This window comes from Muscardinus avellanarius (assembly GCF_963383645.1).
Source record: "Muscardinus avellanarius genome assembly, chromosome: 19".
NCBI lineage: Eukaryota > Metazoa > Chordata > Mammalia > Rodentia > Gliridae > Muscardinus > Muscardinus avellanarius.
In genome coordinates, this window is record NC_137805.1 from 18,504,076 (window position 1) to 18,518,346 (window position 14,271).

The window sequence follows — 14,271 nt, forward strand, 5'->3', positions numbered from 1 at the left end:
ACTTCATCGGAGGTGGGGGCCGGCCGTTCACGCTCCAGAGCCGAGCCCAGGGCAGGGGCGAAGTAGAATCCCGTGTTTGGTGTCTTATAAATCACGGGCAAGTAGGCAGATCGGCAACAGTTTATTATTAGAGACGCTTTGAGTGTGAAGCTTTTTCCACCATGGTGTCTGCTGAGCAAGACCACTTTGTGCTTGCGTGGGGGTGACAGGCATGGGGGGGAGCGCCTCGGGACCCGCGCTCTGAGGGGGCCACTTGTTCCCCGCTGTTGGGGTACATGCCAGAGCTTCCTGCCCCCCGCAGGGTCTGGCTGCACCTTCCCAAGCTTCCCCTCCTCGCTCTCCGGTCCTTCCTCAAGAGAGACCTCGGCCTGTCCCGATGTCAGCCGACGGCCCCCACCTTGGACAGCAGCTACCGGCTGGATGGCGAGGCGCCTTTGCCTAAAGAAGAGCACGCTTGCTGGTGACAGAACCGCCTGGGAAAGGCAGAAGCCGCCCACCGCTGCACCCCGGGACGCCGCCTGCAGCCACGGGAGCGGCCAGCGGAGGGCTCCCGCCTGCAGTCCTGCCCTGTGTGTGCGGCCGGTGTCTTTTTCATTTTTCTTTTGCCTGACCACTCTTCCACTTTCTCTTGAATAAGATAGAAGTCACGAGTAACTTGTTGTCCAGTCAAATGAAAATGAGATTCTCCTGAAGTCCCCAGGAACAGCCCACCTGTCTCTAGCTTAGCAAATCCATCGCGCTCTTAAATTTTACTGAATTAACGGCTTCTAAAATATTCCATGTTTCTTCTCATGAGCCCATATACTTTGATTTTTTTCCGCACAGAACACTTCTGCCTAATAGTAATCACTTGCCTCTTTTTAAAGGGAAGAAGTTATCGAGTCTCCAGGACCTGACAGTGGCACCCGCTGTAGGGCCTCCAATGAGCCATCAGGGGGCGCTCAGACTTTGTCAAATCGAAACGGCTTCAGCCTTCAATGCACAGTAAAACTTAAGATGATGAGGGAGGCCCGCAACAGCGCCGGACGGACCCTGCCTCAAAATAAAAAGGCCTGGAGGTTTAACTCAGAAATAGAATGCCCCTGAGTCTGATCCCCAGTACCAAAAAGAAAAAAAAACTTAAAATGAGTATTTACTAAGATTTGTTGCTGTGGTCACTGGAATTATTTTCTGGGTTTTTTTTCTTCACTTTTTCAGAAAAATATGTATCTTTTGAGGAAACTTCTGGAGAGGCATGTTTGTCCCCAGCACCGCACTACAGGCTGTAGAAAGGATGCTCAGAGTCCCGTTGGCAGATTTGGCCATGTCCTCAGAGTGACAGTGACTTGGCCATGTTTGCTAATGGGCTGTGGACATATTTTTAAGATACGGACCATAGCGAGGGTCAAGTGTCACTCACAGGACATCCCGAGGTCTGCTATTCTCCACCACCTTCCTCCCTTGGGGGGCCGGAGTGAGTGTCTGAGCCCACCTCTGCTGCCCCGGTCCTTTAGGAGGCCTTCCTGTGCCTGGGCACCCAGGCATCCCGCAGAGCAGGGCCCGTCCTCCCCTGCGTGGCCAGCCACCTAGCCACTCCCCACAGAGGGCCACCCCACTGACCTGGTCACCTGGCCGGAAGCCGTCCACTGGTGCTTGCCCTCCCTCCCTCCCTCCCTGTGCATGGGCAGCGGGTGCCTGGACCCCCATGCTGGACGGCAGTCCACCTTGCTGTGAGGATGAGCGTCCATTCTTTGGACAAGCCCCTCTCACCAGTGCCATCCTGAGCTGGGGAGTGTGGGAGTCAGTAGTGCATCCCACGCCCTGCTGCTTGCACGTGTGTGCGCGGCTTCAAAGGGAGTGTCTCAGCCCGCTCTGCCCAGGCCTCTGCTTGTGCCGCTCCTCACAGCTGCGGGGCACTACTTACACACACCCTCACTGGGTCCTTCCCTGCAGGCAGGTGGCAGGGTGTGCAGACCCTTATCTTTCCAGGATGGTGGCGCTGCCGGCAGGCCTCAGCCCACCCCTTGCTCTCTGTGGCCCACAGCACCCATGGTTGGTGTCTGGCCCTCGGAGCGGGCGTCTGGAGGGTAGCGTTGGGGCCTCGGATTGCCTCGCTTGATATAGTTTTGTGGAGGATTTTTGTTTGTTGGTTTTTTGGCGGTGTGTGTGTGTGTGTGTGTGTGTGTGCGCGCGCGCTGGGGATGGAACCCAGGGGCGTTCTACCCCCGAGCTACACCCATAGCCCTAATTTTTAGTCTTTATTTTGAAATGTCGTCTTACTGAGTTGCAAAGGCCTAAGTAGCTGAGGCTGGCCACAAACCCTATCCTCCTGTCCCCGCCTCCCAGTGCTGGAATTACAGGTGTGCGTCACCACGCCCGGCTTGTCAGAGTTTTTATATTTGCTCAGAGAGTGAATGGATGAATGACCAGGTCATCTGGAGTGCTCCTGCCCAAGTCCAGCCTCTCAAGGGCCACCTTGCAGTCTGCCCCACCTTGAGTTTTGTCCCTGGCTCCCCTCAGAAGCTGCACCTGCCCATCCACAGGCCAGAGCTGCCTGCGAGCATCCCAGCATCCTGGTGCGTGGGGCAGCGCAGAACCCATCCTGAGTGGAGGCGGCCTGGGCCCCGCGCTACAGACAGAGGGAGCTTGCCCAGAGCCACAGGAGCTGAGCTGCCAGGCACGCCAAGACTGCGGCCCAGGCCCCGCAAGCAGTCCACGCCCCGTCACACCAGGGTCCTGCCGCAAGGCCCCTGCCCAGTGTGACGCCTTTTCTCAAGGTCTGTGCAGACAGGCTGGTGATTTCTGCTCCAAGCCGGAGCTCTGTGTGCCTGGACACCTGCACCCTGGGGCCGGCCACCCATGGAGCGAAGGGGCGGGTTCATGGTGCTCTCTTACGGTTTGCTAGTGGGTTTCTTAGCCTCGTCATTTCTTTTTTATTTATTATTTGTTGTGGGACTGCGGATTGAACCTGAGAACAGCCTACCTCTGAACTACACCCCCGTTCTATTTTTATTTAATCATTGGAACAGTCTCACTAGGTTGCTGAGAGACTCGCTGCTTGCCGAGGCTGTCCTTAAACCTGTGATCCTGTCTCAGCTCCCAAGGACTGGGATTACAAGCGTGCGCCACCGCGCCCAGCTAGCTTTAGACTTTCTGCACCTCGTGTTTTTTAACCTGTGTTCCAGTTTCACAAAGCAAAATCTAACATTTGCAGTAATCCTTGCTAATTTTGTGTTTTATGTTGGCTGGGTAGACTTTCTAGCTGTGTTGGCCTTTGCTCATATAAAATAAACAGCTGACACACAATTCTACTGTTTATTTATCTTTTTTTTTGTACTGAGAATTGAACCTACAGGCATTCTAACTCCAAGCTGCACCCCTAGCCCACTTTTGTGTCTTATTGGAAATAGGTCTCAGTAAGTTGCTGAGGCTGGCTTTGACCCTGCCATCCTCCTGTCTCAGCCTCCCACGTGCTGGGGTTGCAAGGTGCCACCCAGCTCTCCTGCTTCATTAGTAAACTATGTCACCATGGCTACATATGTGGAGCTCGCCTACCTAGGGCTTCTTGTGGAGAAGGCCTGCTCTGCTGACCGCAGGTTCTGGAGCCTGACAGGGCAAGCGTAGAGAAGGGCTCTGAGTCACACTTGTCCAACACATTCGCCAGTGGCAGGAGGACTCAAAGAATTGCCAGGCTGCTCCAGACAGCCTGATGGGTAAACAAGGGAGGCACGGGAAAGGCCCTGAATCACATCAAAGACCTGCTCTGTCTGCTTTTTACCCTTGGATCTATTCGTGTACTCTGTTATGTTTGTTGATTGCGTCTGCTGAAGCCAGCTGGGTCATGGTGAATGCTCCTTCACGTGCCCCTGACTCCAGCTGCAGGTGTTCTTGGTCCTTCCCGCGCCTCTGTCCATCGCGCGTATTGGCCTGTGGTGGTTGGACCCGCAGCTCGGTGGCAGGGTCACACGAGCGTCCTGGAGCGGCTTTGGAGAGGTCCCTCTCCTCCTGTTGCTGGCGTGGCTCTCAGGTCTGTCCGGTGGGCTTAGCAATGGGTCTCTCCGGCCCCAGGCTCTTCCTTGGGAGTCTTCAATCTCGTTACTTGTTATTGATAGGTTTAGGTTATTTATGTCATCATGTTTAGAAGACATGTCCATTTCTTCTAAATTTTCCAATTTATTGGCATATAATTTTTCAAAATGTTCCCTAATGACTCTTTGAATGACAGGGTATCTGTTGTGATGCCCCTTCTCTGTCATCTAACTTTGTTTGCGTCTGCTCTCTCTGTTGTGCTTTAGTAGAAGGCCTGCCATCCTGCCTTTCCAAAGAACCCGCCCTTTGTCATGGATCTGTCACTGACGGAGCTCCTTGAGTCTCCGTTCCAGCTATTTCTGCTCTGTTGTTTTCTCTCCTAATGACTAATGCCTTGGGGTTTGGTTTGTTCATGTTTTCCTAAGACCTGAGATACATCATTAGGTTATTTGTTTGAGATCTCTCTTTTTTATGTTGGCTCTTGTGTTGTTTGGGGTCTGGGGATGGAACCCAGAGGCATTAGACCTCTGAGCACCCCTGCCCTATTTTTTATTCTCTATTTGAAACAGGGTCTCACTAAGTTGCGGAGGGCCTCACTAAGCATCTGAGGCTGTCCATGAACTGTGATCCTCCCGTCTCAGCCTCCCGAAGGCTGGGATGACAGGCGTGCCCACCGCACCCAGCTGGCTCTTCTTAGTATTGATTTCACTTTACCCCGTAAGTTCCATATACTGTTTCAATTTTCATTTGATTCAAGGGGTTTTTTTTATTTCCCTCTGAAATGACCCACTGTTTATTCAAAATGTTCATTTTTTCAATGAGTTTGCATATTTTCTGCAACTTTTCTTGTACCGATTTTTTGTAATCAGATACAATATAAGAAAGTATTTCAGTTTTTTAACTAAGACTTGCTTTGTGAATTAACGCATGTTTATTTTGGTAAAAGTTTCACATGCTGATGAAAAGAATATGTATCCTGTAGCTGTTGGGTGGAATATCCTGTAGATGTCTGTTAAGTTAATTTGATCTATAGTGTATTTTTTTCAATACTGGAGATTAAACCCAGACCACTCTACCTCTGAGCTACATACCTTAGTCCTTTTTATTTCTTATTTTGAAGCAGGGTCTTACCAAGTCACCCAGGCTGTCCTAAACTGGCAATAGTCCCCCATCACTGAAATTGCAGGTGTGAACCATTGCACCTGGTCTATAGTGCAGTTTATCACTGACATTTCTTCATCGATGTGTTTTTCTGGATGACCTGTCTGTGGGGAAGTGGGATGTTGACTTTACCCACTGTCGGGCCTAAGTCTTCCTTTGCTTGTAGTGGTGTTTGTTTTATAAAATTGGGTGTTCTTATGTTTGGTGCATGCGTGTTGTTTTACCCCCTCGATCAGTCGCCCACATGGTGGATACCTGGGGCCTCCTCTGTCCCTCGGGTTTGGTCTTCCAGCCACTGTTGTCAGGTGGCTTGCTCTCCACCCCACTGGCTTGCAGATCACCTTCCATTCTTCTGCTTCCGTCTGTTTGTCTCTGCAGGTGAAGTGAGCTTCTTATCGACGCCATATCGTTTGGCTTCTTGTGTAATCCACCCAGACAGGGTGTCCATCAGTCAGAGACCTACACTCAGGGCTGTACGGAAAGGTGTGCACGTGTTCCCACCACGATGTTGTTTTGTGCGGCTAATATAACTAGCCATGTCTCTTACCGTGTCAAGTGTGGTGGCTCGGTGCACTGGTAACGTTGGCGTCTTTCCCGTTCCTCACATGCATGTCTACTCTTTAGTGGTGTTTGTTCCTTCACACACTCTGTGATTGTGCTCAGCGTTCTTCCCCTCTTCTGGGGAAAGCATCCCCTCAGTACCTCTGTGACGTCTCTGGAGTTCAGTGTCCCTCAATTATGCTTCTCTTAAACCATCTCTTTCCCCTTCACTTCTGGAGCGTAGTCTTCCTGGGTAGAGCGATTTCAGTTGGCAGGGTTTGGGGTTGTTTTGCTTTCAGGACTTAAAACACATCATTACATGCCTCACTGGCCTTCAGCGTTTCTGCCGAGAAATCTGCTGTCAGCCTCTGCCGCTCCTGCGTGAAGGCGCCATGCTGCGCACGCGCCACCCCAGCCCAGTCTTGGCCTGTGCCTCCTCGCCGTTGTTTTGTTGTTTTGGTCTTATTTGTTTTTGTGGTGCTGGGGATGGAGCCCAGGGGCATTTTACCTCTGAGCTGCACCCCCAGCCCTTTTTTATTTTTTATTTTGAAACAGGTCTCACTAAGTTGCTGAGGCTGGCCTTGAACCTGCGATCTGCCTGTCTCAGCCTGCTCAGTGCTGGGGTGGCAGGCGTGCACCCGGCTCTTCTCTGCGCTCCAACACCCTGAGCTCTCTACTCAAGCTTAGCTCGCTCTGAGGCACGAAAACTCTGCAGGCAGCGGTGTGTTCCAAAGCACGGTTCAGGAGAGCTCTGCTCCCTGCCCCGTGTGCTCAGCCTCCAGCAAGGGCCACAGCAGCCAGGCAGAGGCCGGGCGAGGCTGCGGGGGGTCCTCGGGACATGGCGAGGCTGCGGGGGGGGTGGTCCTCGGGACATGGCGAGGCTGCAGGGGGGGTCCCCAGGACATGGCGAGGCTGCGGGGAAAGGGGGGACACCCAAGGACATGGCAAGGATGCAGGGGGGGGCTCCTTAGGACATGGCGAGGCTGCGGGGTGGGGGCTCTCCAGGACGTGGCGAGGCTGCGGAGGGGGGACACCCAGGACATGGCAAGGCTACGGGGGGGACACCCCAGGACATGGCGAGGCTGCGGGGGGGGGGGAACACCCCAAGACAAGGCGAGGCTGTAGGAGGAGCCAGGCTCCCGCCAAAGCATCTGCAGATATTGTGGCTGCAGCGAGTCGTGACATTTTCTTTGTAGTGTTTAAATCTTAGAAGTAAATATAAAGTTCCAGTCCTTCTAGTAAATAAGAGCAACCCTGCCCTAATGTGCTCTCTGTAAAACTATTAATTCTGTCATTTTCTTCAAACTGTCTCTTTATTTTACAGGCATGAAAACAAAGAGAAACCAATAATCAACTTAAAATCAAATGGTAAGAGAAAAAATTAGACGTCGGTCTTTGGGTTTTTGTGTGTGTGGTTCTGGGGGTGGAACCCAGGGGCATTTGACCTCTGAGTACACCCCCTGCCCTATTTTTTTTTATTCTTTATTTTGAAACCAGGTCTCACTGAGTTGCAAAGGGCCTCACTAAGTAGCTGAGGCTGTCCATGAACTGCGATCCTCCGGTCTCAGCCTCCCGAGTGCTGGGATTACAGGCGTGCGCCATCACGCCTGGCTTAGACACCAGTTTTTATTTCTCACTGTACCCAGCATGTGGCAGGCCTTCGACATCTTCGTGCAAGGGCCGTGAAGTGGGCCTGCGGTCCCGGTGATCCTGCCATCCTGCATGACTGTCTGTGGTGGGGAGCTGGGGCTTCATGAGTGTGCGGGGACCCTGTCCTCTATATCGATGGAGTGTCAGCACAAACCCGCCACCTGCAGAATGGAGCTTGCTCCCCTTCCTCACAGCTAAGGCCCCGCAGATAGCCGCTACCTGGGAGGCATGAGTCTCCTGCAGGAATTCTCACTGATTTCCTCCTAGCCAGCCCTTCCCAGCCCCTGCTTGCCCCCCACCTGGCCACCGACATCGAAGACCCTGTTTGCCCATCCTACCTCCTAAGAGTTGCCAGTGAGAGCCAGCACGGTGGCGCACACCCATAATCCCTGTACTTGGGAGGCTGAGACAGGAGGATCGCAGTGTTCAAGGACAGCCTCAGCAAGTAGTAAGGCTCGAATCATCCTAGCAAGACCCTGTCTCCACATAAATAAAATCAGCTTGGGGATGTAGCTCAAGGGTAGAATGCCTCTGGATTTCATCCCCGGTACCACAAAAAATATAAAACAACCCCAAAAGAGTTGCCAGTGACGCCCGCTGCAAGCAGGGCATCTAAACTTGCCCTGGCCGTGGTGTGGCCCATCCTGGCGTTCCACCTGTTCTCCCAGCGTCCTGTCCTTTGGACTTAGTGACCCCCAACTCTCTTGGATGCCCCGGCCCGTGCCCACATGGAGGCCAGGCACGGAGCCCCTCGGCTTCAGTCTGCAGAATGGAGACGTTGTACTGCCTGGCGTGGTGCAAGGGCTAGGTGCAGCCTAGGCAGAAGGCAGCGAAGTGCTGCTGGCCACACCGCTGGACGTCGGCAGTCACAGGTGCCATGGAGGCCGCAGGCACCATGGGTTCCTTGCACATGCAGTGGGCTCAGCCAGGGACACGCGTGCCTCCACGAGGGAGGCTGTGGGCCCTGCCTCCCTACTCCTCACTCTGCCTCCCGGCTTCCAGCACCACTGATCCGGCCTCGCTGCACCATGGACACCGCCTTTCCCCTCTGCTCTGCTCTTAGGAAGACTGACAGGAGAGGAGGGAGGGTGGGAAAGCAGCCCAGGCTGAAGCGGCCATGAAGCGCCCGGGCGCCACCGACCTCGGCCCACCCCATAGGGAAGAGCCCAACGAGAGAGGGGGGAAGGTGGCATACTGCTCAGCAGTGCCCGCCCGTGCACAGATCTGCTCAGCAGTGCCCACCCGTGCACAGATCTGCTCAGCAGTGCCCGCCCGTGCACAGAGCACCCTGAAGTGTGGCATTAGGCAGCGCCCAAGCATCTGGACCCGGGTGTTGGGAGGTCCACGGGCTACGTCCCCCTGGGCCCTCGCAGGCAGGGCTCTCCTCAGCCAGTCCCCCCGCACCAGCTGGTAAACTCAGAGTGAAACAGTGTGTGTTTCTCTTCCAGCCTTCTGGGGGGAGTCCGAGGACAGCAACTCGGAAATTGAAGCTGCACTACGTCCAAGAAACCCTGACATACCCGCTGACGACTTTGACGATTTCTATGACTAGTACACGATGACTGCTGTCGGAAATAAAGTCTAAGTACACCAGAACCCGTGTGTGCAGGTCACGTCCAAGAAAAACGTGTCCTTAGAGATGTGTTAACTGTTCAAGGGACAACCTGGGACCACGTTGCTATTCAAATGGAAGTTTTCTGGTAAAAATACAAACTGGCAGGCAGGCGCGGTGGCACACGCTTGGGATCCCAGTCCCCGGGAGGCTGAGGCAGGAGGATCGCAGCTTTGCGGCCAGCCTCAGCCACTTAGCAAGGCCCTTGGTAACTTAAATCTGTTGCAAAATAAAAAGCAAAATAGGGCTGGGGATACAGTTCAGAAATAGATGCCCCTGCATCACACACACACGCACACACTCCAGAAGAGAGGCAAGTGGCCAGCAGGCATGAGAAGCTGCCTGGTGTCTCCACCAGCTTTCAGAACACCCAGCGGGAACAACTTAGGGGAGGAGGTTTATTTTGGAAGAGCAGGAGCTGACCCTCGGGTGGCGGTCTGCTTGGAATGTTCCCTCCAAAACCCCTGCTGAGATTTCCTTAGGATTTGCAGTATGCAGAAGTGGGGCCTGGGCGAGGCCGGTGGTGGGCCAGATGAGGCCTCGCCACGGCGGGGCTCTTGACAGGCGGCCCGCCCTTCCCGTCCACTCACCGTGCTGTTCAAGAGGACGAGCGTGAAGCCCCTGGCCAGCGGCCGGCACCAGGCCCCCACACCCCAGCCTCCAGGCTAGAGGAAAGAAATCTCTGCTTTTTGTAAATTACCCAGTTTGGAATATTCTATCAGAGCAGCAGAAAATGCACTCAGTCAATTTGCAGGTAAATGAAGAGGTACATTATGGCCTTAAAAACACGGTGGGGCTGTCCTGGTGGCACGTGTGTGATCCCAGAATTCGGGTGGATCGCAGTTCACTGACAGCCTCAGCTACTTAGTGAGGCCCTCCAAAACTTAGTAAGACCCTGTTTCAAGAATAAAAAATAGGGCAGGGGGTGTAGCCCGGAGGTCGAATGCCCCTGCTTCCGTCCCCAGACCCGCAAATAAAAAAGCACAGTGGGAAGATTTAGAGCCACGCTGTCTGAGAACTGGGAGAGCTTTGAGAGATCACGTAGGTTTAGAATTTGAGGGCCAAAAAGCACGTCATTCACCAAATGTCATTTGAGAAAAGTTGATCCAAAGCGGCACCTAACACAAACGTGACGGGCGGCCAGGGGAAGATGGCCGAGCGCGGCATGCCCGTACGCACTGACGCTGAATGGCAGAGAGCGACTCGCTTTGACCGCTGAATGTAAGTAGGAACTTAGACACTGCCGTGTGTGACTCTCCATGACCGCTCTTCCTGGGTGACAAAATGGAGCCTCCCTGGCCTGGGCCCCCAGGTGACAGAGTTGCAGGCCCCCTTCTGACGCATGTCCAAGAAAACGGAATTACTGTACGAAAACCCTTGCCCATCCTGGCCGATGCGCTACTCCTGATTATGTCTATTCACACTAGGCCGTGGATAATCGAACTACAGTGCTGAGACTTGAAAGTTCTCTTAATGCTCACCGAAAAAGTATTATACCTTTGAAAAACATCTTTAAAACTAGTCAGTTGGGCCCCTGCAACATTATCTTTCCATTGAGACCCTCAGGTGATCGCACTTCTGCAAGCTTGGTTAAGGTGCAGATGTGGTTAATAGTGAAGTCAACGGCAGAGGCCAGGCGTGAAGGAGTCCACCGGATCTGGGCTGCCTCCGGCCTGGCTCCACGGGCGCAGCAGGCCCGGCCTCCTCACGTCCTCCACTGGAGCCCGTCCTGATGCCCTCCATCCTGGAGGATGCACCGGCCACTCTAACACCATCGTGACCTCAGGATCCTCACACGCCAACCAAGGAAACAGCCTGAAACTTGGTGCGTTGTGCCCAAAGGCATGTGTGTGTGAGAGAGACAGGCACGGACAGACAGGGCCTCACTAGGTTACCGAGCGGCTTGCCACGCTGCCGAGGCTGACCTTGAACCTGCGATCCTGCCATCTCGGCCTCACAAGTACTAGGACTACAGGCATGTGCCGCCACTCCTGCCTGTCCAGTACTCTTGACAGGTGTGTGTATCCGTCTCAAAGCTCCGAGGAGTGAGACGCAGTTCCTCCTGGGTTGAACCGGGGGAGTTTCATGTAAAAGGTGGCATTCATACAAGAAGGGGGGGTCTGGGGAGCAGAAGGAGGCTCAAGGAAGCTGAATGGCACTGCCAGGCCGTGACAACTCAGAAGGCACGGGAGGGCATGACGGCTCACAAATACAGACCCTGCTTACCACGCTCCAACTGCGTCTCTTGCACCTGTCAAAGATGGGAAAGCAATGCACATTCAGCACTTTGACTCTTCTCGCTGGCTAGTGATAAGAACAAGGTCTGACTTCCTCCCCGATTGGGCTGCTTTTTTTTAATACTTACACTGGAGGAGCCTCTTTCTTATGCTGGGCAGTAGCAGCTCCCGATCAGCCATGTGGGCAGAAGAAACCATCATTAACACCATGCAGTGTACTGTGCTGCCAGAACGTTGTGTAGATTGGGTGTGTTAAATGCAGTGTGTGTGTGTGTGTGTTGGTCCTGAACCAGGGGGAATTCTATCTCCAAGCTATACCCCCATCCTGTTTTACTTTCTCATTTTGAAACAGGATATTAATAGGTTGCTGAGAGTCTTACTACATTGCTGAGGCTGTCCTCAAACCTGCAGTCCTCCAGTCTCAGCCTCCCAAGGAGTGAGATTACAGGCCCACACTACCATGCCCAGCTTTAAATGCATTTTCAGCATCGGGTGGGTTTCTCAGGACAAAAGCCCACTGGAGCTGAGAAGCGTCTATAGCTGCTTTATGAAGCTAGGCGGCACAGGGCAAGGACTAAGTCTGGAGGTCGACAGGGTAACCAAGAGAAAGGAGTAACTGCACACTGGAAGAGAAGAAACAAAACATTTGTTATTTATAGACAATCTGGCTGTAAGGAGAATCAGGAGCCGGGGGCGGAGGGTTAGAGCCGGTGAGGGTTCAGCCAAGTCGTGACATCAGAGACTTCCGAAGCCAGGCGTGGTGGCGCACGCTTGTAATCCCAGCATTTGGGAGGCTGAGACCGGAGGATCGCGGTTCAAGGACAGGCTCAGCTTCTACTTAGTGAGGCCCTTTGCAACTCAGTGAGACCCTGTTTCAAAATAAAGAATAAAAAATAGGGCAGGGGGTATAGCTCAGAGGTCAAATGCCCCTGGGTTCCATCCCCAGTGCTAAAAAAAAAAAAAAAAAAAAAAAAAACAACTTCCGAGATGGGGGCGAAGGGTTAGAACTGGTGAGGGTTCAGCCAAGTCGTGACATCAGAGACTTCTGAGATGAACGGCCAGGGATAGGCAGTTTGAAGAAAAATGTGTCAAGTGCCACTGTCAAGCCAGGAGTGGCTGAGACAAGAGGATCACAGGTGCGAGGCCAGTGCACAGCAGCTCGGCAGGCCCCTGCTTCAAAATTAACAAAAATAAGCCGGGCGTGGTGGCGCACACTTGTAATCCCCATGTTTGGGAGGTAGAGACAGGAGGATCGCGCAGGTTCGAAGCCAGCCGCGGGTGCTGGTTTAGGAGACCCTGTTTCCAAATAAAAATGTAAAATAGGTCTGGGAGTGTAGCCCAGAGGTAGAAGGGCTTCCAGGAACCCCAGTACCACCAAAAAAAAAAAAAAACAAAAATAGAGCTGGGGAGTAGCTGGAGGTAGAATGCACCCAGGTTCACTCCCCAGTACCAGGATAAATGTTGGGAAGGCTAAGGAAACAGCTGTAGCCACACATCACGGAACCAGACCATCAGAGGATCTGTTTGCTGGCTTCTGAGAGAAAACCGCTTACCAATGGGAAGCCGCTCTGCTCCTCAGCCCCTGCTTCCAAACACACACCCTCTGCCACAGCAAGGGTGTCACAGTGACCAAAACCTGCCACCGCCAGGACGCCACCATGGTCATAAGCCCCGTGAGAGCAGGGAGCTCCTGAATCAAGCTGCCCTCCCACCATCTCCACCAGCAAAAGCGGTGTCCACGCTGTGCCCGGAGCCTCTGACACCTCCATTGCCACCACCGTAAGAAAGCAGCACAGCCCTGCTGGATTCCCACCCGCCGAGCCGCACACTAGTGCATCTGATTGGCGAGATCCCCCTAAATCACGGCAGAACTCTAGCTGCAAAGGAGTCTGGGAAATGTAGCCTTCAGCTTTCCCGGCTCAGCAAAACAGCAAGACTTACCGAAAAGGGCTGGAATGGATATTAAATCTACTTCTGCCACACCCTGTGTAACTGTCCACTGGTCCTGTTCCCAAAATACAGTTGAGAAGCATTGCCAGGGAAGCCAAATTCCCAAGGTGAATTCTGTGAGCTGCTAATATTGACCTCACTGAATCCTGCCACAACAACTCCCCCACACTTTGTCCAGGCTGGTCTTAGTTGAAGACCTTCTGCAATTAAGCCCCATAAAATGTCTTGTATGCTGCCGCTGGGACTTGGCCATCCTTGAACTCTTCATTACAATGAGTTCTTTTTCTAACTTCTTATTCTTTTAAAATGATCAAAGATCAACATGCCACTCTGTCCTCCCTGACTGACTCCTCCTCCCCTTTAGCATGTGGGTTTGGTACATTCAGTATTTAGCTGTGTTATTGATTGATGAGATTTATTTAGGCCACAATGGTTCATTTGTTTGGTTTTTGTTTGTTTTTGGCAGTACTGGGGATGGAACCTAGGGGCATTCTACCTCTGAGCTATACCCCCAGCCCTATTTTTTATTCTTTATTTTGAATCAAGGTCTCACTGAGTTGCAAAGGGCCTCACTAAGTAGCTGAGGCTGGCCGTGAACTGTGATCCTCCTGTCTCAGCCTCCTGAATACTGGGATTACAAGGCGTGCCCACCATGCCCCGCATTAGGCACCAGTTTCTATTCCTGACAGTCTGTGAGCTTCTCCCTCCTTTCCCTTAACCACCCCCCCACCACCAAAAAAAAAAAAAAAAACCAAGGAGGAAGTCAGCCCCAAAGCCTGAGAGCTGTCGTCTAATTGTCAAGCTTCCTTCTGCTTTCCAGTAAGCACCACCACCAATGGCTGCGGCCTCAGCAGAGCCCTTCGGTGACAATCAGATTTCAGTGGATCAAACCGGCAGACACACATGAAGGATAATCACAATCATTCCAGCCCAAATCCAAGCAGATTACTCAGGAACTCACCTCAGGACTCAAGGCAAGCCTGTCCCGTGGACAGTCTCATAGGTATTCGGCAGCGGAGATTTCGCATCTCCCTGCTTCGGGTCCTGGTTTGAGATGCTTATTTCAAAATGATCCATAAATCTCTGGCTCTTTAAGGGAGCTCCCTTCAAATC